This window comes from Oryctolagus cuniculus, chromosome 3, assembly GCF_051225735.1.
Source record: "Oryctolagus cuniculus isolate XC-2025 breed Fujian yellow rabbit chromosome 3, ASM5122573v1, whole genome shotgun sequence".
In the NCBI taxonomy this organism is placed as follows: domain Eukaryota; kingdom Metazoa; phylum Chordata; class Mammalia; order Lagomorpha; family Leporidae; genus Oryctolagus; species Oryctolagus cuniculus.
In genome coordinates this window covers 84,769,168-84,794,652 of record NC_142869.1, presented here as the reverse complement: position 1 = coordinate 84,794,652, position 25,485 = coordinate 84,769,168, and the positions used below count along the sequence as shown (strand labels likewise).

At 37.8% G+C, this 25,485-nt stretch overlaps 1 pseudogene; it reads left to right on the top strand.

The window, feature by feature from the left end:
- On the top strand, nt 1-25,485 carry LOC149127412 (elongation factor 1-alpha 1 pseudogene; annotated as a pseudogene).

Genomic DNA, 25,485 nt, shown 5'->3' with positions numbered 1-25,485 from the left:
ATGTTCAAAGCATACAGTACTCCAAAAGGGGATAAGGATCATAATGCCCAGGAGCTATCTGAAATACAAATATGGCTGGATGACTTGAAAGCCTTAGATGTGGGATTTGAGAATTCTTTAGCTTTCTTCAAGTTCTTGGAATTTTTTTACACTGCACTGTTGCGGAGTGAATCAGTGCACCACTCCTGTCACCTCCCCGCCCCCACTTTCCTGGGCATGCTTTGTGGCGCTGCAGATGAAGCTGACACCCAGTCAAGGTTTCGTGCTCGCCTGTGTGGTTATCCTCTCTCCTTCAGCTGTCATTCCTTCTCAGTTTATCATCATCATTGATAAAGCCTAGAGGTAGCATGTCTGCCATAAATACTTATCTGAGAAAGAAGGGAAAAAGCCTTTTGGAACATGACTAGGTGGCCTGTCTTGTCCTATACTTGCCTGGGGAAATGTGAGAATTTGTAATCCCTATTGCTGGGGATTTCTGGTCATTTTGAAGCACCATTAAAATGATTATCAAAGCTTTAAATTCAGCAATGAAACACATGATTCTCTTAATGACAAGGTCAACTTAATTGCGTGTCTGTCCTAAGTGAAATATTGCTCGTCACTTGCATCCCCCAATGCAGTTTAACATAAAATAATATAAGTTGGAACTTTTAAAAAAGGCAGCGTATGGAAAATGAAACTGAATAATACGCCTACAGAACTCAGTTTTCTAAGAGTATAAAAAACTTAAGTAATCAATGATCTTTATCAATCATATTTTAATTAGTCCAGTTCTAGTAGAAAAATCTAATTCATATTATTCCTAATCCATCTTTTAAGTAAGATTTGCTTGAAATATGTTAGCATGATTCTCATTTATTTTCATTGTTAGGAAAATGTTATGACCTTCCACTTAATTTACTTGTTTCCTATGTCTTTGCCTATAAATAATCAACAAATAATCACAGATAATTTGTGACTGTGTTTACAATAAAAGTTTTAATATGTTACCAAATTCTCAGCCCGATGTACATAATTCCAATTTACAGATCTGTAGTACATTTGCACTGACTCAGTTATTTCTGCAATGTTCACTGGGATCGGAATTTTAAAAACCACCTAACATGGAAATATGTTCTCATCCCCTCTGTTTCCAAAAATTGTAAATACATGGCACAGCAGAAGTCCTCCCTACTTGACCTCAGGGAAAGTGAATTAAATAACACTTGGCACCAAGCTTTCAATGTGTATAATCATTATGGTAGGCCCTGTGCCAATCCCGTTTATGCACAACTCTCAGTATGCAATATTAAGGAACAACAAGGATGGCAAGCATCCCATTGAAGAATTAATTAGTAGACCGCCCGGACTCATCAGAATGGTAAATAATTATTCTCTGACAAACTTAGTCAGATGTTAGAAGAAATTGCAGTTGGAATTGATGTCATGGCCATGATTCATTATTTAAAAGCTACCAGCGGCTAGATTTTTGTGCAGGATTTTAAAGATGTCCCAGTAAGGGGCATGAACCGTCCTTGTCACACTCTCCCATCTGTAGACAGGCCCAGACTTCATTCCATTCACCCCTCACCCTCTGACCAAAATTTGTAAGCCAACTTGTCCTCTCTTTCCCAATGAGTCTTGTTACCACATGTGTGCACCCCAAAGTGGACTGATTTAAAATACCGGCCTGCCTTGTTTGGCAAGATTCTAACACTGTCTATGACATCAAACTACAAGGACAGCCCCTTATCAGCTGTTGCCACCCTAGCAAGGACAGAGATTCCTAAGGTCTTCCTTTAGCATTATTCACTTTGGTCAGGTATAAATACTCGAGAACTAAATGAGTGAGAATACATTAATCTACCTAAATTAGCAAGGAGTGGGAAGAATGATCAGAAAATGCTCCTTCTTGCATGCTCTAAAATGGGCAAGAAATGCACTTCCATACTTTCCCGCATGGTATGGAGAGAGAAAAAAGGCAAGTGCATTCATGACACAGAATTTGATTTTTTAAAAATGCATTAAAAATTCAACGAGATCAGATGCCTTCTTAGCTCAGAGTCACACTGGGGCCTCATGAAGTTGAAGTAATGCAAAATTTTAGCTATACTTGTAGTCCTCAGATTTACTCTCGCCCTTATATAAAAATGTGTCATATGGGGCTGGCATTGTGGCATAACAGATAAAGCTGCCACCTGCAAAATTGGCAACCAATTTGGATAGCGGTTCATGTCCCAGCTGCTCCACTTTTTATCCAGCTCTCTGCTAATGGACTGGGAAAAGCAGTGGAAGATAGCACAAGTATTTGGACCCCTGTCACCCATGTGGGAGGTCCAGATGAAGCTCCTGGCTCTTGGCTTCTACCTGGCCCAGGCCCTGCCATTGCAGCCATCTGGGGAGTGAACCATCCGTTGGAATGTCTCTCTCTCTCCCACCTCTCTCTCTCCACCCCCCCATCTCTCCTTGTCCATATCCCTCTATAACTCTTTCAAATAAATAAATGTATCATTTTTATAAAAAAGGAATCTCATATGATCTTGATAAGTGCAGTGTATTTCCACATAAAAATATTATCATGGTATCCATCAAAATATACTGGACAGCATGACAGATATTTCTTTATCAGTTTTGACCAGACAAAGGGAATAGCAGTCTTGAGAGATTCAGAAATCTGCCAGATTGACCCTTTAGTCCTCTGAGGCAGTAGTCAGTCCTTCCAGTGGAAACATGGCCTCAGGAGCTTCTGCAGTTTAACTGCGGTGCAGATCAATCAACACCTTCTTCACTGGTGCCACCCACCCTGAAGCATTCATTCCTCTCTGATGCCTCAGTACTAGATCCAACTGGCCCTACAAAGGCCCTGGCTGCTGCAATGAATCTTTGGAGTGGAGAATTCATAAAATAAGAATACTCAAGATGGGAGGAATCACACCAAGGGAACTTAATCCTTGAGTCAAAAATGGTAGCTGTGTGTTCGTTTCTATTTTTAGATTACAAAAGAAGCCACAGTACTACACAGGAACCACATGAGTTGACACAATTTTAATATACCACACAGTGAAACCTGTCCCAACCTTCCACCCTTGGGAACAGGAAAATCAGTTGCATAGTGGAGGTGGTCTTTAACAAAAGGTCAAACAAAATTGTTTGAGAGACCTTGGGAGGCTTTAAGTAGCTGCTTTAGACAGGAAACTACTTATAGAAGATGAGTCTTTTGTGCAGGCATCTTGCTGCCTGCATAGAATGCAGATAATGATATGTTCCTCTCTTCTTTCTCACTGCTACTCATTACCCCCATTCACACATAGAGGTTTAAGAGAAATTCATTTATGCAAAAGGATATTGAGTGAAAAAATTTTACTTCAAAATATGATTCTACTTGAATGTAGGAGGGAAAAAGACTATGTTCACATAGACAGCATTCATTCTTCCATACGGCCACTGGGACATTGACTAAAGAATGATCAGGTGGAGCAAGCAACTTCTAAGCAGCCTGAAGTTGAAGTTTCAAGTTAGATAAAAGTGTAGCACCCTCTGCATAAAAGTTCAGAATTGTTTCTTTAGTAGTAAGTAGTTTCCTGAAAACTTCATGAAAAAATGTTGAGATACAATGTCTTAAAACTCTACCAGGTTCTGCTGGCGCCGTGGCTCACTAGGCTAATCCTCCGCCTTGCCCCGCAGGCACACTGGGTTCTAGACCCGGTCAGGGCTCCGGATTCTGTCCTGGCTGCCCCTCTTCCAGGCCAGCTCTGCTGTGGCCAGGGAGTGCAGTGGAGGATGGCCCAAGTGCCTGGGCCCTGCACCCCATGGGAGACCAGGAGAAGCACCTGGCTCCTGCCTTCGGATCAGCGCGGTGCGCCGGCTGCAGTGGCCATTGGAGGGTGAACCAACTGCAAAGGAAGACCTTTCTCTCTGTCTCTCTCTCTCTCACTGTCCACTCTGCCTGTCAAAAATAAAAAAAAAATAAAAAATAATAATAAAAAAAAACTCTACCAGGTTCATGGATAATGATCCCTTTTTCAAATATATAGTAGGCCTATCTTTTGAAGGCAAGATATACTAAAATGTAAGATATTTGATCCTCATGAAACTGTCAATAGGCCATACAGTCTGAAGATGGGTTTGCAGATTAAAAAAAATAATAAAAATGAGTCCTTCAATCTTTTCAATGACAGAGCCTTTGACAAAAAGAAAAAAGATGCCAGCACAGAAAGATTCTTGTTGACAGGACAGCAGTTGGATGATCAAGGGATGTCATACAAAGAATGCCTTCTTTGCTTGAGAGGTTGAATGAAAGATATTTACAGGCTCTTCAACTACCAAATCTTAGGATTCCATGAAATCTCAATATGGCACAAGCCAAGCTCTTTAGAATAAAGAGCAAAAGAGGAATGAAACTATGGCACACATGCAAAAGGGAATAGTTTTAGATGTGATGCAGAACACTTTGATTTTTAGAGGAGTCTCTCTTTTCATCTTTTCCTCACTTTTGGACCCAGCTGCATTGAAAGAACCATGTACTGCCTTAGTATTTCAAAGGTTCCAGTTTCGTAGTGGTAATAAATTAGTACATCTTATATTGGTGATTATATTGCTACACACAGATGTTGATTACTTGTTGTGACTTTATGCAATATGGATAGAAATATCACTCTGAGAACCACAATTCAGTCTAAAAACAGATAAAATGCCTCTGTGGAGTAAAAAAAAAAAGCTATTTGTACCTTCATATTAACATTTCTTGCCCAAGAATGTATTGTGGAATGCTTTTTGGAAATGATAACAAGCAGTTTAAACTCTAGTGATTCTTCTAAAACTAGTCTTTTGTCAACCATTTTAAAGACATTTTCACTTTCTCAATGGAAATACAGAGTGCAAAAGCACCATCTTGTGGCTGAAAGGAAAAAGTACATTAACGTACTCCCTCTGAATCACAAATAATTTTTTCACACATCCTTTTTAAAAATATTTGTCAAGTTTAATTTTAAGCACTTGGTATCTTTCTCTCAAACAGATGGCTAACTGACTTAATACAATTTAGGACTGAGTATATCTTTAATATATTTGTATACTGACCTGATTCCAGATTTAAAATCCCAGTGCATAATAACTTTATGAGATTGAAATTCTTTAAGAAAATTTAAAACAAAAGTAAATTTAGCTTTAATGAATATAAAATTTAGTTTCTGTGCTTTATTAATGAAACACTGCCTATTTATTACTTTAAATAAGAAATATAATCAGTTATTTGTCCAATAGGAAGTAGCAATTTTTTGATAGAATTAATATAAATAAAATTAGGCTTTTAAGAAATTACTGGGATCTCTTCAATTGACTTTGTATACAGATGATTAACTTTATGTTACATAAAGAGTTCAACATACAGTATGAAGAAGAGAAAAGAAAAAGAAAAGAAAAAAGAAAAAAAAGGAATGCAAAATAAAAAGTAACAATAAAAAACTGTCCCTTGACAGGACAGGGCTATTCAAGTCATTGTTTCTAAAAGTGTCAATTTCACTTCTATAGCTTTCATTTTAGGAGCGCTATTAGTTATAGATCAGGGAGAGCATGTGGCATTTGTCTCTTTGGAACTGGGTTATTTCACTAAGTATGAAGTTTTCCAGCTTGATCCAAATGATCCAAAATGAAGAAGGAGATGGGAGAGGGAATAGGAGGTGGGATGGGAGTCAGGGTGGAAGGGTGAGTAGGGGGAAAGAACCACTATATTCCTGAAGTTATCACTATGAAAAATGCATTTATTATATAAAAGCTTTAAAAAAGATATTACTATTTGTATGTTATAAATTATATTTACAGGAGGAAAAGATATAAGAAGAGAATTCAAAAAACCAACAAACTGGAATAAGGGAATAAAATGATAGGTTTTTTTCTCTTTTGACAATATTAACTAATGTCTATCATCTTAAACACTGCAACTTTATTACTATTTTATCACTGTTTTCTCTTTAGAAGTAGGATACCCAAAGTACACAGAGTAAGTCACTTGCTCAAGTTGGCAGAGCTGAGAAAAACTTGCCCATCTTCACGGAGCAGAATTAGAACTAAACTCAAAGCCCCGTTCCATATTTTCTGCTCACTTCCAAACTTTGATCCATAGACATAACTGGTTTGGATGCACCAGGATTACTAGGGATGTATTTCAAATCCCAGGAATTAGTAGATTCTGAATGAATAGAATTGGTTTTAAATTCCCAGAATCTACATGTTTAAAAAACTAAGAGGAACCAGTCTATTAAAGGTAAAGAAAATGGGCAAGGTAATTAGAGACACAAAATTGAACATCAGTGAATTCTCTTTATTTTAGCTTTCAATCTTACACTACCTCAATTCAAAATTCTACATATTCAAAATCTATTACAAAACACACATACTCTAAAGATGTTTTCTTTTAATTAGCACCCCACTTTTCAAGTTCTTCACTACCTAGACATACCTAAAAGTAATACCATTAGGTGACCACTTGTGTAACAAATATTATGCTGAATGTTATGAATATATTATTGGTTTAAATAATGATGAAATATGCAATACTCTTTATTGTTAAGTCCTATAATCAAGTGATTCCACAGAATGGTTTAACTGATTTTTGTCTACCTGTTGCATCTGTAGGCAACTATGGTTTCAACTGTGAAACAGCTGTAGTTCCATTATGAACAAAGGTTGGTATTTTCTTCAGGTTGATGAGTAAGATGAGAGTAAAAACAAATAATGAAAGAAGACATGGTGAGTGTAACTCATTTATCAATGAATGAAGGACTTTTCTGAATCAGACACTTGTTCTGAATAGTAGTAGCATATTTCCTTCATTTTTGTGCTATTCAAAATGTAACAGTCACAAATGTGATAAACTTTATAATTTGATCTACAACAGTAATATTCAACATCACTTTCTTAACTTTATAAATTAATAAAAGGGAAAATTAAGGGGCTGGTACTGTGGAGTAGTGACTAAAGCCGCTGCCTGCAATGCTGGCATCCCAAATGGGCACTAGTTCGAGTCCCAGCTGCTCCACTTCCCATTCAGCTCTCTGCTGTGGCCTGGGAAAGCACCAGAGGATGGCCCAAGTCTTTGGGCCCCTGCACCCACATGGGAGACCTGGAGGAAGCTCCTGGCCCCTGGCTCCAGATCATCGCAGCTCCGGCCATTGTGGACAATTGGGGAGTGAACTAGCGGATGGAAGACCTCCCTCTCTCTCTGCCTCTCCTTCTCTCTCTGTGTAACTCTGACTTTCAAATTAATAAATTGTTAAAAAAAGAGTAATTTAAGCCAAATTTATAGTGTTTGCCAACTTTTATCCATTATATACTATTTTATATTACCTGTATTTCTACACTATAGATACATTGATATAAATAATCTCAAAAGCATAGATAAGAGTAAACTGTAGCAAATTAACTAAGAAGTGTTGAGTTTTGAGTATATATTACTTAATTTATTAAATTGAAATTTTATATAATTTTTTATAATGATAGTGTATACTTATTGGGTTTCCAAATTTCTTAAAATATAAAAATTAACTTTTACAATACAATAAGAATAGGTTCCAACACACCTCTGGTTATTCATATGTTACAGATAAAGCAAACTGAATAATTCAAGTCATTGATTTAAGCTCTTATAAAAAAATAAGAGGTAGAACATTATTCAAACCCAGCATTCTTAATTCCAGTTGATATTCATGTCTTATCATTATACTAGTTGCCTCTCTAACAGACTTGTACAATATTAATATGACCTTACTTATAATTTGCTTTAAAATATTTTTCAATTTATTTACGTGTAAAGTTTTATTCTTCTCATGTAACTTGAATTTTATGTTTTGTTTCTTCTAAATTATCCATAGCATTTGATTTTTTTTAAAAAGGCAAATTCTCAAAATTTTGATATCTTATAAAAGCAATTAAATAGATACTTTCTTGTGCACTGGAGGCCCACTGTAGACCACTGTTAAGGGTTATAACCCAAGAGGATACTATCATATGTACAACATGGATATGTTCATAAACTATTTCCTGGAACTCTACCAAGTCTTTGCTATGAATACATGCAAAAAAAAAAAAAAAAAACAAGCAAAACAAATTGATGCTAATGCTTCTAGAAAGTAAAAGGAAAAAATGAACCATTTTAAAATACACCAGAATATTTTATTCCAAAAAAATCCCAGCCCTCTGAGGCCGGTGCTATGGCATATCATTTAAAACTACCGGGATTAAACATGACAATAGGTCTGATCTGATTTCATCATCATTAAAAAAAAATCATCTATTATTTTTCACTTTATGTTTCTGTGTGGGAGCAAACTGTTGAAATCCTTACTTAATGTATACTAAGCTGATCTTCTGTATATTAAGATAATCGAAAATGAATCTTGATGTGAATGGAAGGGGAGAGGGAGTGGGAAAGGGGAGGGTAGTGGGTGGGAGGGACGGTATGTGGGGGAAGCCATTGTAATCCATAAATCGTACTTTGGAAATTTATATTCATTAAATAAAAGTTAAAAAAAAAAAGTAGTAAATAGAAAAAAAAAACTACCACCTTTGATGTGGGCATCCTATATGAGTGCCGCTTCGAGTCCCAGTTACTCTACTTCTGAGCCAGCTTCCTGCTAATGCGGCTGGGAAAACAGCTGACGATGGCCCAACTCTTTGGGCTCCTGCACCCACATGAGAGACTGGGAAGAAGCTGATGGCTCCTGCTTTTGGCCTGGCCCAGCCCTGCATGTTGTAGCCATCTAGGGAGAGAACCGGGAGGAGGATGATCCCTCTCTTTGTCTCTTCCTCTCTCTCTCTGTTATGTTGCCTTTCAAAATACATAAATAAATCTTTATATAAAAAAGAAGCCTTGCCCTCAGGAGAAACCATTTCACCTTCTAGGGTTTTGTCAGAGATGGCTTGACCTGCAGGAAGGGCAATACTAAATGCTAAGCATCTCTTCCCATCCTGCACAACCTACAGAGGAGAGAGTGGAGGCACTGAGATGGTGTCTTGAAGATCAAAGTCCAAGGGTACAGGCTCAACAGACTGAGACCAAACAACAAGGAGACAGAAGGCTTCCCCCCACCTACCTCTCTTCTGTGTTACTAAAGACCTATTTGGGACAGTTTTTATTATTCACTGCATCATGTCTGCCTTTAAAAATCAAACAAAAATGATGAGACATACTAAAACATGAAAGACACGATTTGAAGAGACTGAACAAGATTACAACCAGTCATACATGGCAGGAATGTTGAAGTGAGCAGACCAGGAATTGGGGGGGCGGGGGGAGGGGAACAAACTATGAAGCTTCATTGGAAAAAGTAAGCAACATGCAAACAACAGCTGGATAATGTAAGCAGAGAGACAGAGAAATTCTAAGAGTTGAGCAAAAGGAACTACCAGGGACCAAACACATTGCAACAGAAATGGCGATCCTTGTAATGGGTTCTTCTGTAGACTACACACAGCTGGGGGAATTGTTCTAAACTTGAAGATATGACAGCAGAAATGTCTAAAAAATATTTTAAATGACTAGGAAAAATGAGCATACCATTCAAGCACTATAGGACAATTACAAAAGGTACAATATATACATAATGGGAACACCAAAGGAAAGAGACAAAAGACCAGAAAGAATATTTCCATCCGTTGAGACTGAGAATTTCTCCCAAGCTAACGCTAGACATCAATGCACAGATCCAGGAAATTCAGAGAACTAAGCAGGATAAACGCAAAAAATAAAACCAAAACAATTACATCTATTCATATTATAACCAAACTTTAGATTATCCAGGATTTAAAAGAATTTTGAAAGAAATCACAGAGAAAAAGTGACTTACTAATACTGGAATAAAGATAAAAAACCAGAGTGAGACATTTAAATTATTGAAGAAAAAACCCCCACAAGCCTAGCATACTATATCTTGTGAATTTACCTTTCAAAAGTAAATGAGAAAGAGATAGTTTCTCAGGCACACAAAAGTTGAAGGGAATTGTTGGTAGTAGCATTGCTTTGCAAGAAAGATTAAGAGAAGTTCTCCAAAAGGAAGGAAAGAAAAATTACATAGGTCAAACACTAAAAATCTACATAAAGGCAGAACATGAGAGAATGATCAATAAAAGTTTCCTTTTTTACTTTTACATGAGCTAACATACAATACTTTTTTGATAATAATAGCAATATTGTATTTAATTGTTTATGCTTGTACATCCTGATACATTTACTCTAGGTTATGTAAATGTGAAGTGAATGACAGCAATGATACAAAGGACAGTATGTGGACAGGCATTTGGATAAGAAGTTGAGAAAGATACCACTGTCATATCCATATCCCTGTAGCAGTATACCTGGGTTTGAGACCTGGCTCTGCTGCTAATTTCAGATTTCTGCTATTGTACACCAGATGGATGATTTCCCTCTCCATATCTGACTCTCTCTCTCTCTCCCCCTCTCTTTTTCCCTCTCTCTCTCTCTGCCTTTCAAATAGAAATCAAAGGAAAGTGTGAAGAAATGAGTAATTTTTTTTTTTTGACAGGCAGAGTTAGACAGTGAGAGAGAGAGAAAGAGAGAAAGGTCTTCCTTCCGTTGGTTCACCACCCAAATGGCTGCTAAGGCTGGCGCTGATCCGAAGTCAGGAGCCAGGTGCTTCCTCCTGGTCTCCCATGCAGGTGCAGGGCCCAAGCACTTGGGCCATCCTCCACTGCCTTCCCGGGCCACAGCAGAAAGCTAGACTGAAAGAGGAGCAACCGGGACAGAATCCAGTGCCTCAACCAGGACTAGAACCCCGGGGTGCCGGTGCTACAGGCGGAGGATTAGCCTAGTGAGCCGCAGCGCCAGCCCCAGAAATGAGTAATATTTTGTTACCAGTTACTTTTCACTGGCAATGAAGCAATGCCATTTAAAAGTGGATTCAGGGGGCCAGCACTGTGGTGTAGTGGGCTAAGCCTCTTCTGTGGCGCCAGTATCCCATATAGGTGCTGGTTCGAGTCCTGGCTGCTCCACTTCTGATCCAGCTCTGTGCTATGGCCTGGGAAAGCAGTAGAAGATGGCACAAGTGCTTGGGCCCCTGCACACATGTGGGAGACACGGAAGAAGCTCCTGGCTCCTGGCTTGGGATCGACCAAGCTCTGGTCACTGTGGCCATTTGAGGAATGAACCAGCATATGGAAGACTTTTCTCTCTCTGTCTCTGCCTCTCTATAACCCTGCCTTTCAAATAAATAAATAAATAAATAAATAAATCTATCTTTAAAAATGGGTTAATCGTAAATGTATATATCAAACTTTATGGCAAAGTAAAAAAAACATATAAATCATTTGCCAAGAAACAAGAAAAAATGGAATCATAGAAAATATTCCATTAAAAGCACAAAAAGGAAGGGGGAGAGTAAGATGGCAGCTGAGTAAGATACTCTGGTGATTGGCTCCCAACTGAGACACCAATTTGAAGAGCTTTTCATGTACCAAGCCACCTTCACAAAAGCTAAGGTAGTGAAGTGGGAGATGACAGTGCTGGGTGTTAGTATAATAATAGGAAACTACCTATCAAAGAAGGCAGGAAAGGACACATTTCCCCTCATTATGCCCACCTCACTCCTCATTGCCACCACCACCAGCACTGAGGAGCACAGCGTGGAGATTCTTGTCTTCCATTTAAGTAACAGGAAATTATGTCCAGACCTTAGACTCGAATCAGAGTGTTAATTCCACTACAAAGAAATGCAGTCAGAAAGGCACTGCAGCCCCAGTTCCCAGGCCAGCGTCTACACATGGAGCCTCTGGATCCATTTAGACAGATGACCAAGAGACAACCCCACCAAACTCCCCAACCTCTGGCATAGGGTGTGAAAGTGAGCATAGGAGTCTTTTTCACAACTTTCTGCTAGGCTTACTTCTGTGAAATTCAGTACCTGATGGAGTCCAAAGACACAAATTCCTAGACCTCTTCCCCAGACAGAGCTTCTAGACTTGCCACAGCATCAGGTAGACGTGTGTGTCCTGCTGGTGTGGGCCTGTGTTTCAGTCGGTACTACCACTAGTGTAGTGCAGGATTGGCATGTATTCCAGGGACTGCGAATGCCTCCTGCTCTATGACTCAGTTCAGTGTCAACCTGGGTGGCCAAAGGACTGTTTTCACCACTCCTCCCCCATCCTTAGCCAGATGGTGAGGAGCAAGACCCTAGCCACCAAGGAGAAGGGCACAAGAGTGATAACAGGACTTTGTCTTGGAACTTAGTGCCAGGCAGTAAAGTCAAACCTTAAGAAGGTCCTACTAGTTTGTGTCCCCCACAGCAGTGCCTGCAGATGAATCCTTTGGATCTGCCTCACTGTCAAGTAAAGACTTTGTAGCCCCAGTTGATTGCATTTATATCCCAGCCAGCATCACGTAGGGCTAATTGCAGTGGTCTCAGGCTGTGAGTACACTTAAGGATCAGGAATCCGAAAGTAGTGTAGGTTTTGATCCTATCCTCATGCTGTTGTACTGCTCTCAATGGGCTGGCTCCAAATATAATATGACATTGTGGTGTTAATGGCCCTGGGCTGCCCATCCCATTTCTGCCAAAACCATAGGCGGCACAACATAGAAAGAGTAATTGCCTTTTTGGGGAAAGAAAGGGGAAGTGGTTTTCGTCATTATATAAGAACCTGGGGCTATTTCCTCCATGGTGAACCCCAGACCAAGGAAAATACTATGATGCCTGAAGATAGGGGACTGCTGATGAAGAATTTGAGCCTTCTGCAATTCCAGGCAGAAATTTTCAGGCAAGGACTACCTTCTGAGCACCACAATCCTGAAAGAATTGGGATAAATCTGGAGAATCTTCACTCTAGTGAAGAAACAGTGACCATGCACCAGTAGTGGACTGTGTATGAGATACAAGAAGATATCAGTGCTGAAATAGCAAGTGTCCTTGGATTACAGAAAATTAGCAGACCAATTGGAATTTCTGAAAGAACAGCCATAAACAAAGCCATATTATTAAAATTGGAAAAAATAATATTTTAATGAGAAGAAAATGTCATTTGTAAACAAAGAAACAATGAATTAATCTGATAAACAAATTAAACTGTCAAAAACTGAAAAGATAGCAACTGATATCTACAAATTCCCAGAAGCAGAATGCAAAATAGTGATTTTAAGCAAATTCAGTGAATGCCAGGAAAACATAGAAAGGGTCCAGCTTTGTGGTGTAGTGGGCTAATCACCAGTTGTGACACTGGCATCTCACATCTGAGTCCTAGTTCAAATCCCAGCTACTCCACTTCTAATCCAGTTTCCTACTAATGCATCTGGGAAGGGAGTGGAAGATGGCTGAAGTACATTGACTCCTGCACCCATTTAGGGGATCAGATTTGAGTTCTTGGCTCTTGGCTTCTGCCTAACCAAAACACCCAGACATATCTATTGCAGCCATTTGAGGAGTGAACCATCAGGTAAATTCTCTCTCTCTCTCTCCATCTTTAATAAACAAATAAATAAATCTTTAAAAAAGGAAACACATAAAATAAATGATACAATATTTTTACAGAGAAATTTAAGAGATATAAGAAATTTTAAAACATTTAACAGAAATCCTTGAGATGAAAAGTACAATTAGTAAAATGAAGAGCATAGCAGAAAGCATCGATAACAGAATAGAATAAAGAGGAGAAACACGTAGTATGCTCAAAGACAGGCATTTGAAAATATAGAGGTACTTTAAAGATTTATGGAAAATGGAATAAAATTAATTCATTTTTCAGTTAAGTTTCAGCACTTAAGGAGAATTGTGTATTGATTACAGTATTCAACCAAAAGTATTAAGTAGAACAAACAAAAAAATACTAAGAGGGATAACATATCAAGTTGCTCATCAACAGTCAGGGTGAGGGCTGATCAAGTCACCATTTCTCCTAGTGTTCATTTCACTTTAACAGGTTTCCTTTTTGGTGCTCAGTTAGTTGTCACCTATCAAGGAGAACAAGTGGTATTTGTCCCTTTGGGATTGGCTTATTACACTCAGCTTAATGTTTTCCAAATTCCTAACAGGGATCACTTTGCAGTTAAAATTTAAACACCTGAGAATAATTGTGTGTTAATTACAGAGTTCAACCAATGGTACTAGAACAAAAAAAATACTAAAATGGATAAAGTATTACATTGTACATCAACCATCAGGACAAGAGCTGATCAAGTCACTGTCTCTCATAGTGTCCATTTCATTTCAACAAGTTTCCCCCACTTGGTGCTCAGTTAGTAGTCACCGATCAGGGAGAACATATGATATTTGTCCCTTTGGGACTGGCTCACTTCACTCAGCATGATATTTTCCAAATTCCTCCATCTTGTTGCAAATGACCGGGTTTCATTGTTTTTGACTGCTGTATAGTATTCTATAGAGTACATGTCCCATAATTTCTTTATCCAGTCTACTGCTGATGGGCATCGCTGTGAATGTAAGAGTGCGAATAAGAGAGGGAAGAGAAGTGCAATTCGGGACATGCTCAAGCTGACTTACCTCAAACGATAGAGTTAGAAACATACCAGGGGATTCCAATTCAATCCCATCAAGGTGGCATGTACCAATGCCATCTCACTAGTCCCAGTGATCAATTTCTGTTCACAATTGATCATAATGATAGGACTAAGAACCAGAGGGATCACATAAAGAAGAATAGTGTCTGCAAATACTAGCTGATAGAATCAAAAAGGGAGAGAACGATCCAACATGGGAAGTGAGATACACAGCAGACCCATAGAATGGCAGATGTCCTAAACAGCACTTTGGCCTCAGAATCAGCCCTTAAGGCATGCGGATCTGGCTGAAAAGCCCATGAGAGCATTTCAGGCATGGAAAGCCAACACACTCTGGGGGGAAAAAAAAACTAAATGAAAGATCTCCATGAGTGAGATCCCAGTGGAAAGAACGGGCCATCAAAGAAGGAGGGAGGAGAGAACTTCCACTTTGACCATGGCCTTGTCTAAATATGATCAGAGTCAGTGAACCCAGGGGGCTTCCATAGCCTTGGCAGCTCATGACAAGAGCCTAGGGTGATTACTGATGCCATAAACAAGAGTATCAATTTGTTAAGTCAACAACAGGAGTCACTGTGCACTTACTCCTCATGTAGGATCTTTGTCCTTTGTGTGCTGTGCATTGAGATTTAATGCTATAACTAGTACTCAAACAGTATTTTTCACTTTATGTTTCTGTGTGGGAGCAAACTGTTGAAATCTTTACTTAATGTAGGCTAAACTGATCTTCTGTATATAAAGATAAACAAAAATGAATCTTGATGTGAATGGTAGGGGAGATGGAGTGGGAAAGGGGATGGTTGCCGATGGGAGGGACGTTATGGGGGGGAAGCTATTGTAACCCATAAGCTGTACTTTGGAAATTTATATTCATTAAATAAAAGTTTGAAAGCAAAAAAAAAATAATTCTTTTTGATGATGAACTTTTTGAAAGATCTGAATAGTTTTTCATAACAAGATTTTTATGAACTTTTTTTAAAAACTATTTTATTTATTTATTTGAGAGGTAGAGTTATAAACAGTGAGAGGGAGAGACAGAGAGAAAGGCCTTCCATCCATTGGTTCACTCCCCAAATGACCACAATGGCCAGAGCTGCACTGATCTGAAGCCAGGAACCAGGTGCTTCTTCCTTGTCTCCCATATGAGTGCAGAGGCCCAAGGACGTGGGTCATCTTCTACTGCTTTCCCAGGCCACAACAGAGAGCTGGATTGGAAGAGGAGCAGCTGGGACTAGAACCTGCACCCATATGGGATGCAGGCGCCACAGGCAGAGGATTAACCTACTGTGCCAAGGCACCAGCCCCCAGAATTTTATAAACTTTTAAATCTGCCCAAAAATATGTTATAATCAATCTCCCTAGGCTGGAATATAAAGAAAGAATTCTGAAGATAAAGAGAGGATTCTCAAAGCTGTAAGAGAAAAGAAAAGATAACAAATAAACATTCCCAAACAAGCCTGAAGGCAGCTATTTGGCAGGAACCTTAAGATCAGGTGAGAGTAGGATGGAAGTCTCACAGTACTAGAGTGAGAAAAAAATTCCAACTACGAAAGGTTTTTTTTTTTTTTTTTGTATCTCTATAATCAATGTCAAATTGGTATCATTAAAATAATTTGTTAGAACCAAAATATAGTTTTTCTAAACTTCAAGGTAACCACAAAGTAATACTAGATAATGGTCTTAACAAAAACAATAATCATGGAATCAAAACACACTATTAGAAAAAAAATCACTTAACTACAAAGAAAGATTGAAGAGACAGAGAAGGCTGGTTAGGAACTACACTAAAACCAGACCACAAGTTCAAATTGCTATAAGTCACCTCTCAATAATTCATCTAAATGTAAGTTAATTATATTGTCAATTAGAATACAGTGCATGACTTAATGGCTGAAAAACAAGACTCAAACTATATAGTGCTTACAAAAAATCCTACTTCATTTTAAGGACCCACATGCACCGAAAGTGAAAGAATAATATATTCCATGAAAATAGAACCAAAAATAAAGCAGGAGTAGCCATATTTTTAGCAAATATAATGCACTTTAAATCAAAAGCAGTAAAAGAGACAAATGAGATCATTATACAGTGATAAAGTTCTCAATCCAGCAGTGAAAAATAACCATTGTAAATATTTATGTTCCCAAAATCAGGACACTCAAATAAATAAAATAAATATTAGTACAATTAAAGGGAGAAATGGATTCCTATAAAATGGTAGTAAGGAATTTATTGTCCCACTTTCAGCAATGGACAAAACATTCAAATAGTGAATCAATAAAGAAACATTTAAGCTACACCCTACACCAATTGGACCTAATAGTGACCTACAGAACATTCCATCCAACTATTACAGAATAGATCTTGTTATCAGTGCATGGAACATTCACTGGGTAAATCACACAATGGGTCACAAAACACATCTCAGGCAATTTTTAAAAATTGAAGTCATATCAAGGATTTTTTTTCTGACCACGACACAATTAAACTAAAAAGAGAGAAAAAGAAAAATGTTGGAAACTATAGAAATATGTGGAAATTAAGTAAGACATTTTTGAACAAGCAATGGATCAAAGAATACATTAAGTGGTAAGTTTTAGAGTTTCTTAAAGCAACTGAAAGAACAGGATAGCAATATATACGGAAAATAGAAAAAGTGGCCCTAACATGGAATTTTATAGCAATGAACATCTACATTAAAAATCAGAAAGATATTTTAAGATTACCTATATCTGAACCCCAGAAACCAGAAAAAGAACAAATAAAACTACAAGTTAGCAAAAGGAAAGAATAGAGCAGAAATAAATAAAATAGAAACCAAAAAAAACAAAAAAAAAACAAAAACAAAAACACAAAAACCAATGCAATTAAGAGCTACTTCTTTGAAAAGATAAACAACATTGCTATATCTTAGGTAGGCTAAGTAAAAAGGAGGGAAGAGGGAAATAAATAAAATCAGAAATGGAAGGGGAGACATTACAATTGGCACCACTAAAGTAAAAAGTATTGTTAGAGATTATTATATCAATTACATGCCAACAAATTTGAAAACAAGGAGGGGCAGTGCTGTAGCATTGCCAGTAAAGCTGCCACCTGCAGTACCAGCATCCCATATAGGCACCAGTTCAATTCCCAGCTGTTCCACTTCCAATCCAGCGCTCTGCTATGGCCTGGGAAATCAGTAGAAGATAGCCTGGATGCATCCACCTTGCTAGGATTGATTCATGATGATGAGGAGTACATAAACTTTCAATAATGAATAATGAGATTTGAACATTAATAAAAACTATCACATAAAAGAAAAACTCAGGACCAGATAGCTTCACTATTGAATTCTTCTAAACATTTAAAAAATAACTAATACCAATTCTTCTAAAATAGTTCCAGAAAAAATGGGAAAGTATTCTTCCAAACTTATTTTATAAGGTCAAAATTACCATGATATCAAAACTGGACAATAGTAAAACAAAAAAGGAACACTAAAGGCTAATATTCTTGATGGACATAAATGTGAATGTCCTCAACATAATACTAGCAAACTCAATCCAACACTACGTTAAAAAGCTGACTCACCAGGATCAATGGGATCTATTTGAGTGATACAAGGATGGTTCAATATATGTAAATTGAAAAACACCACTTCAACAGAATGAAGGACAGCAACCATTTGATTATATCAACAGACACAAAAAAGCCATTTGATAAAATTCAAAATCCCTTCATGATAAAAACTTTGACCACTTGTTAAAGAAGGAATATAACTTAACACAACAAAGTCTGTATGTAACAAACCAACAACTAATATCATGCTGAATGGGGAAAGTCTAAAGACTTTCTCTCTAAGATCTGTCTGGAACTACATAAGAATGCCCATTTTCAACGCTCGGCATTATCACACAGTGTTAAAAATCCTAACCAGAGCAACTACAGAAAACAAGGAAGTAAGGGGCATCCAAATTATAAAAGAGGAAGTCAAATTGTCACTGTTCACAGATGATATAATATTGTATATAAAAACTTCAAAGACTTCACCAAAAAGTTATTAAAACAAATAAAAGTTTGCAAATATTTTTCCCATTCTGTCAGTTGCCTCTTCACTTTCCTGACTGTTTCTTTTGCAATACAGAAACTTCTCAATTTGCGGCGATCCCAAATGTTAATTTTGGCTTTGACTGCCTGTGCTTCTGGGATCTTTTCCAAGAAGTCTTTGACGGTGCCAATATCTTGCAGGGTTTCTCCAATGTTCTCTAATAAGTTGATGATGTCGGGTCATAGATTTATGTCCTTAATCCATGTTGAGTGGATTTTTGTGGAAGGTGAAAGGTAGGGGTCTTGCTTCATGATTCTGCACGTGGAAATCCAATTTTCCCAGCACCATTTATTGAATAGACTGTCCTTGCTCCAGGAATTGGTTTTAGATCCTTGATCAAATATAAGTTGGCTGTAGATGTTTGGGTTGATTCCTGGTGTTTCTATTCTGTTCCATTGGTCTATCCATCTGTTTCTGCACCCATACCATGCTGTTTTGATTACAACTGCCCTGTAGTATGTCCTGAAATCTGGTATTGTGATGCCTCCAGCTTTGTTTTTGTTATACAAAATTGCTTTTGTTATTTGAGGTCTCCTGCATCTCCATATGAATTTCAGCATCATTTTTTCTAGATCTGAGAAGAATGTCTTTGGTATCTTGATTGGTATCACATTGAATCTATAAATTGCTTTTGGGAAAATGGACATTTTGATGATGTTGATTCTTCCAATCCATGAGCATGGAAGATTTTTCCATTTTTTGGAATCCTCTTTTTTTTCTTTCTTTAAGATTTTGTAATTCTCGTCGTAGAGATCTTTAATGTCCTTGGTTAAGTTTGTTCCAAGGTATTTGATTGTTTTTGTAACTATTGTGAATGGGATTTATCTTAGCAGTTCTTTTTGCAAACTATGCAACAGATAAAGGATTAATAACCAGAATCTACAAAGAGATCAAGAAACTCCACAAAAACAAAACAAATAACCCACTTAAGAGATGGGCCAAGGATCTCAATAGACATTTTTCAAAAGAGGAAATCCAAATGGCCAACAGGCACATGAAAAAATATTCAGGATCACTAGCAATCAGGGAAATGCAAATCAAAACCACAATGAGATTTCACCTCACCCCGGTTAGAATGGTTTACATACAGAAATCTACCAACAATGGATGTTGGCAAGGATGTGGGGAAAAAGGGACACTAACCCACTGTTGGTGGGAATGCAAACTGGTAAAATCACTATGGAAGTCAGTCTGGAGATTCCTCAGAAACCTGAATATTACCCTACCATACAACCCAGCCATCCCACTCCTTGGAATTTACCCAAAGGAAATTAAATTGGCGAACAAAAAAGCGGTTTGCACCTTAATGTTTATTGTAGCTCAATTCACAATAGCTAAGACATGGAATCAACTTAAATGCCCATCAACAGTAGACTGGATAAAGAAATTATGGGACATGTCCTCTATAGAATACTATACAGCAGTCAAAACCAGTGAAATCCGGTCATTTGCAACAAAATGGAAGAATTAAGAAAACATTACGCTGAATGAATTAAGCCAGTCCCACAGGGACAAATACCATATGTTCTCCCTGATCGGTGACAACTTACTGAACACCAAAAAGGAAACCTGTTGAAGTGAAATGCACACTATGAGAAACGGTGACTTGATCAGCCCTTGCCCTGACTGTTGATGAACAACTTAATACTTTATCCCTTTTAGTATTTTTTGGTTGTTCTACTTAATACTATTGGTTGAATTCTATAATTAACACACAGTTATTCTTTTTTTTTTTTTTTTTTTTTTTTGACAGGCAGAGTGGACAGTGAGAGAGAGAGACAGAGAGAAAGGTCTTCCTTTGCCGTTGGTTCACCCTCCAATGGCCGCCGCGGCCGGCGCACTGCGCTGATCCGATGGCAGGAGCCAGGAGCCAGGTGCTTCTCCTGGTCTCCCATGGGGTGCAGGGCCCAAGCACCTGGGCCATCCTCCACTGCACTCCCTGGCCACAGCAGAGAGCTGGCCTGGAAGAGGGGCAACCGGGACAGAATCCGGTGCCCTGACCGGGACTAGAACCCGGTGTGCCGGCGCCGCTAGGCAGAGGATTAGCCTAGTGAGCCGCGGCGCCGGCCAGTTATTCTTAAGTGTTGAAACTTAACTGAAAAGTGATCCCTGTTAAATGTAAGAGTGGGAATAAGAGAGGGAAGAGATGTACAATTTGGGACATGCTCAATCGGACTTGCCCCAAATGGTAGAGTTAGAATCATGCCAGGGGATTCCAATGCAATCCCAGCAATGTAGCATGTACCAATACCATCTCACTAGTCCAAGTGATCAATTTCTATTCACAATTCATCATAATGATAGGACTAAGAGTCAAAGGGATCACATAAACAAGACTAGTGTCTGCAAATACTAACAGATAGAATAAAAAAAGAGAGAGAATGATCCAAATTGGGAAGTTGGATGCACAGCAGACTCATAGAATGGCTGATGTCCTAAACAGCACTCTGGCCTCAGAATCAGCCCTTAAGGCATTTGGATGTGGCTGAAAAGCCCATGAGAGTATTACAGGCATGGAAAGCCAAGACACTCTGGCAAAAAAAAAAAAAAAAAAAAAAAAAAAAAAAAAATGACCTAAATGAAAGATCTCTGTGAGTGAGATCCCAGTGGAAAGAACAGGTCATCAAAGAAAGAGGTACCTTTCTCTGAAGGGAGGAGAGAACTTCCACTTTACTGTGACCTTATCTAAATATGTTCAGAGTTGGCAAACTCAAAAGGCTTCCATAGCCTTGGCAACTCATGACTAGAGCCTAGGGAGATTACTGACCCCATAAACAAGAGTATCAATTTGTTAAGTCAACAACAGGAGTCACTGTGTACTTACTCCTCATGTAGGATCTCTGTCCTTAATGTGCTCTACATTGTGATTTAATGCTATAACTAGTACTCATACAGTATTTTTTGCTTTGTGTTTCTGTGTGGGTGCAAACTGTTGAAATCTTTACTTAATGTATGCCAAACTGATCTTCTGTATATAAAGAGAATTGAAAATGAATCTTGATGTGAATGAAAGGGGAGAGGGAGTGGGAGATGGGAAGGTTGCCGGTGGGAGGGAAGTTTGGGGGGGAAGCCATTGTAATCCATAAACTGTACTTTGGAAATTTATATTTATATTTATTATAAAGTTAAAAAAACTAATAAAAGAATTCAGCAACATTGTAGGATACAAAATCAACAAACTAGCAACAGTGTTACACAATACAAATTACCTGAAAAAGAAAACAATTCCTTTTCCCATAAATTTAACCAAAGAGGTGAAAGATACCTATAATGAAAATTACAAAACATTGATGAATGTATTTGAAAAGGACACAAAGACATGGAAGGGCATCCTGTGTTCATGGATTTTTAAACTCAACATTGTCAAAAGGTGCATACTATGCAAAGTGATATACATATTCAAAGCAATCTGTATCAAACTACCAGAAAAATTTTAACAGAAGTATTTTAAAAACCTTCCCATTAACATGGAACCACACACACAAAAAAAAATTCCAGACATCTTGAGCAAAAAGAATGAAGACATTAAATATTTATATAACCTAACCTTAAAGTATACACTAGAAAGCTACAGTAACTAAAACAGCATGATATCAGCATAAAAACTGACCCTTGGGTCAATGGAACAGAATGGAGTCTAGAAATAAACTGCTGCATTTACAACCAACTGATTTTGACAAAGCTTCTTTGACCATATCCTGGGTCATAAAAGACAATTTCATAAATATAAAAGAATAGAAATCACACAATGTTTGTTTTCAGATCACAACAGAGTTCAAGTAAAAATCAGTATCAGTAATATAGCTGGAAATATGAAGAAAAATTTTAAAATATTTTGAACTAAGTATAAAACTACAAATTAACAAAATTTGGAAAAGCAGTGAAACCAGTTCTTAGATAGAAATTTGTAGTATTGAATACATATATCAGAAAATAAGAAAAATCTAAAATAAAAAAATTATGTTTTTGTCTGAGGAAATTAGAAAGAGAAAAGAAAAATTAATTGTAAATTAAAGAGAAGGAAATGAATAAGTGAACATTAGAGTTGAATTAAATGAAATTGAAGCCAGGAAATCAGCCAAGGAAATCAACAAAACAAAAAAGAGCTTCATTGAAAAGGTTGATAGAGTTGATAAGCAAGAGAAAATTCAAATTCATAGTATCAGAAATGAAAGGGGGCACATACCTGCAGGTCCTACAGATATTCAAAAGACTATAAGGGAATATTATGAAAAACTTTATGTCCCCATGTTTAATAACCTGTATGAGTTAGAGAAGCTCCTTGAAATATACAATCTCCCAAAACACACACAAGAAGTAGACTGTCTGAAGGCCCATATATTTCCAACATGTTAAATCAATAATTAACCTTACAGAACAGGAAATGCCAGGCCTAGATGAATTCACTGTTGAATTCTAGAAAGTATTTCAAACAGTAATGATACTAACTCTCCAGAAGACCAAGGCAGGAGGAATACTTCCTCATTTATTCCTGGAGGCCAGTACTATCAGCCTTCCATGACTGTGAATTGACACCTATGGATTTAACCTACTGCACACTGAAGATATCCAGGAAAAATTTGCATATGGACTAAACATACACAGATTTTTTTTGTCATTATTTCCTTAAAGATACAGTATAACAAGTGGCACAGCATTTACATTGTAGTGTTAAAAGTAATCAAAAGATGATAAAATCATATAGGAGAATGTACCTAGATCACAGGCAAAAACTATGTCATTTTATTCAAGGGACTTGAGCACTTGAAGCTACAGTTACAGTGAGGGGGATCTTAAAACAAATCTTCCATAGGTAATGAGGAATGACTGTACTATCTAACACCAAAACCAGATGAAGTCATGACAAGGAGGTGGGAATTGGGTGTAGCTGGTTAAGCCTTGGTTTGGAGCTTTGTATTCCATATTGAAGTGCTAGTCCAAGCCCTGGCTACTCCACTTCTGACCTGGCTCCCTGCTAATGTGCATGAGGGAGCAGTTCATGATGGCTCAAGTACTTGAGTTCTTGCTACTCATGTGGGAGACTGAGGAGTTCCTGGCTCTAGTCTTCAGCCTGACCCAGACCTGAACTAGCAGATGGAAAACCAATCTCTCTCATTGAATTAAATAAATCAATCCCTTAAAAAAAGAGGTGTGGGGAATGAAAATAACATGAATATAGATGTAAAAAGCCTCAACAAAATTCCATGTATGTAAGTTTAGTTCAGTGTTCCCAAATCAATTAATTGTAATCTATCATATCAACACAGTAAAGAATAAAAATCTGAATATGTCAATAGATGAAAATATAACTTAACAAAGTATGGTACTCATTTATGATAAGATCTCTCAGCAAACTGATATAAAACACTTAACATTTATGATACATCTACAACTGAAAATATACTTACTAGTGAGAAGATAAAGTCTTTTCTGGCAAAACCATGAAAAACAGCCAACTGTCTTCTCTCATCACCTCCCTTCAACACCATACTGGTAATTCTTGTTGATACAATGGGGAAAAAAAGAAACACTGAGAAGGAGGAAATTAAAATTGTCTTTCATCACAGATGGCGTAATTTCCTATGTAGAAAATCCAGGGGCCAGCATGGTGGTGCAGCAAGTTAAGCTGCCATCTACAGTGCCAGCACCCTTATGGGCTCCAATTGGAATCCTGGCTATTCCACATCTGATCCTCTCTGCTAGGGGTCTGAGAAAAGCAGCGGAAGATGGCCCAAGTATTTGGGCCCCTGCAAAAACGTGGAAGACCCAGAAGACACTCCTGGCTGCTTACTTCAGCCTGGCCTAGCCCTGACCATTGCAGCCATCTGGGGAGTGAATCAGCAGATGGAAGATCTCTCTCTTTATCTATCTCTCCTTCTCTCTGTCTCTCTGTCTGTATAACTCTGACTTTCAAATAAATAAGTAAATCTTTAAAAAATCCAAAAGGAATAGCCAAAAGAAATCTGGAACCAATATAAAAGTCTACAGTTTACAAAGTTAATACACAAAAGCCAAACATTATCCTATGTATACATAATGAAAAAGTGGGAGCTGAAATTAAAAATACATTATCACTTACACTAGCACTCAAAAATTTAAAAAATAATACTTAGCTATAAATCTAACAAAATATGTAAGTGATCTATGTGAGAGAAACTATAAAATTCTGATGAAGGAAATCAAAGAATTAAATAAATATGGCCTTTTTCAAAACAGGTTTACTACTAGAACAAAAGTCTCATGGCAGCCGCAACTAAGTCAAAGCCAAATAGGAAAGGAGAAGACTCATATCATTGTCACTCTGGCACATGAGGATTTGGGTAAATCAACCACTCCTGGCTGTCTAATATAAAATATGGTGGCATCAACAAAAGAACCACTGGGAAATTTGAGAGGGAGGCTACTGAGATGGAAAAGGGATCTTTGAGGTATGCACGGGTCTTTGAGGATCTGAAAGCAAAATGTGAGCGTGGTATCACCATCAACATTTCCCTGTGGAAATTGAGACCACAGGAAACTGAGACTGATACTCCAGGACACAGAAACTTTATCAAAAAAATGAATACAGGTCTATCTCAGGCTGAGTGTGTTGTCCTGATGGTTATTGCTGGTGTTGGTGAATTTGAAGCTGCTATCTCCACGAATGGGCAGATCCATGAACATGACCTTCTAGCTTACATGATAGATGTGAGGCCAATAATTGTTGATGTTAACAAATGGATTCCACTGAGTCACCCTACAGCTGAAGAGATATGAGAAAATCATTAAGGAAGTCAGCACCTTCACTAAGAAAACTGGCTACAACCATGACACAGCAGTATTTGTGCCAAGAGTTAATATATGCCTTGATTCAAGGATTGGAAAGTCAACCACAAAGTTGGCAATGCCAGAGGAATGA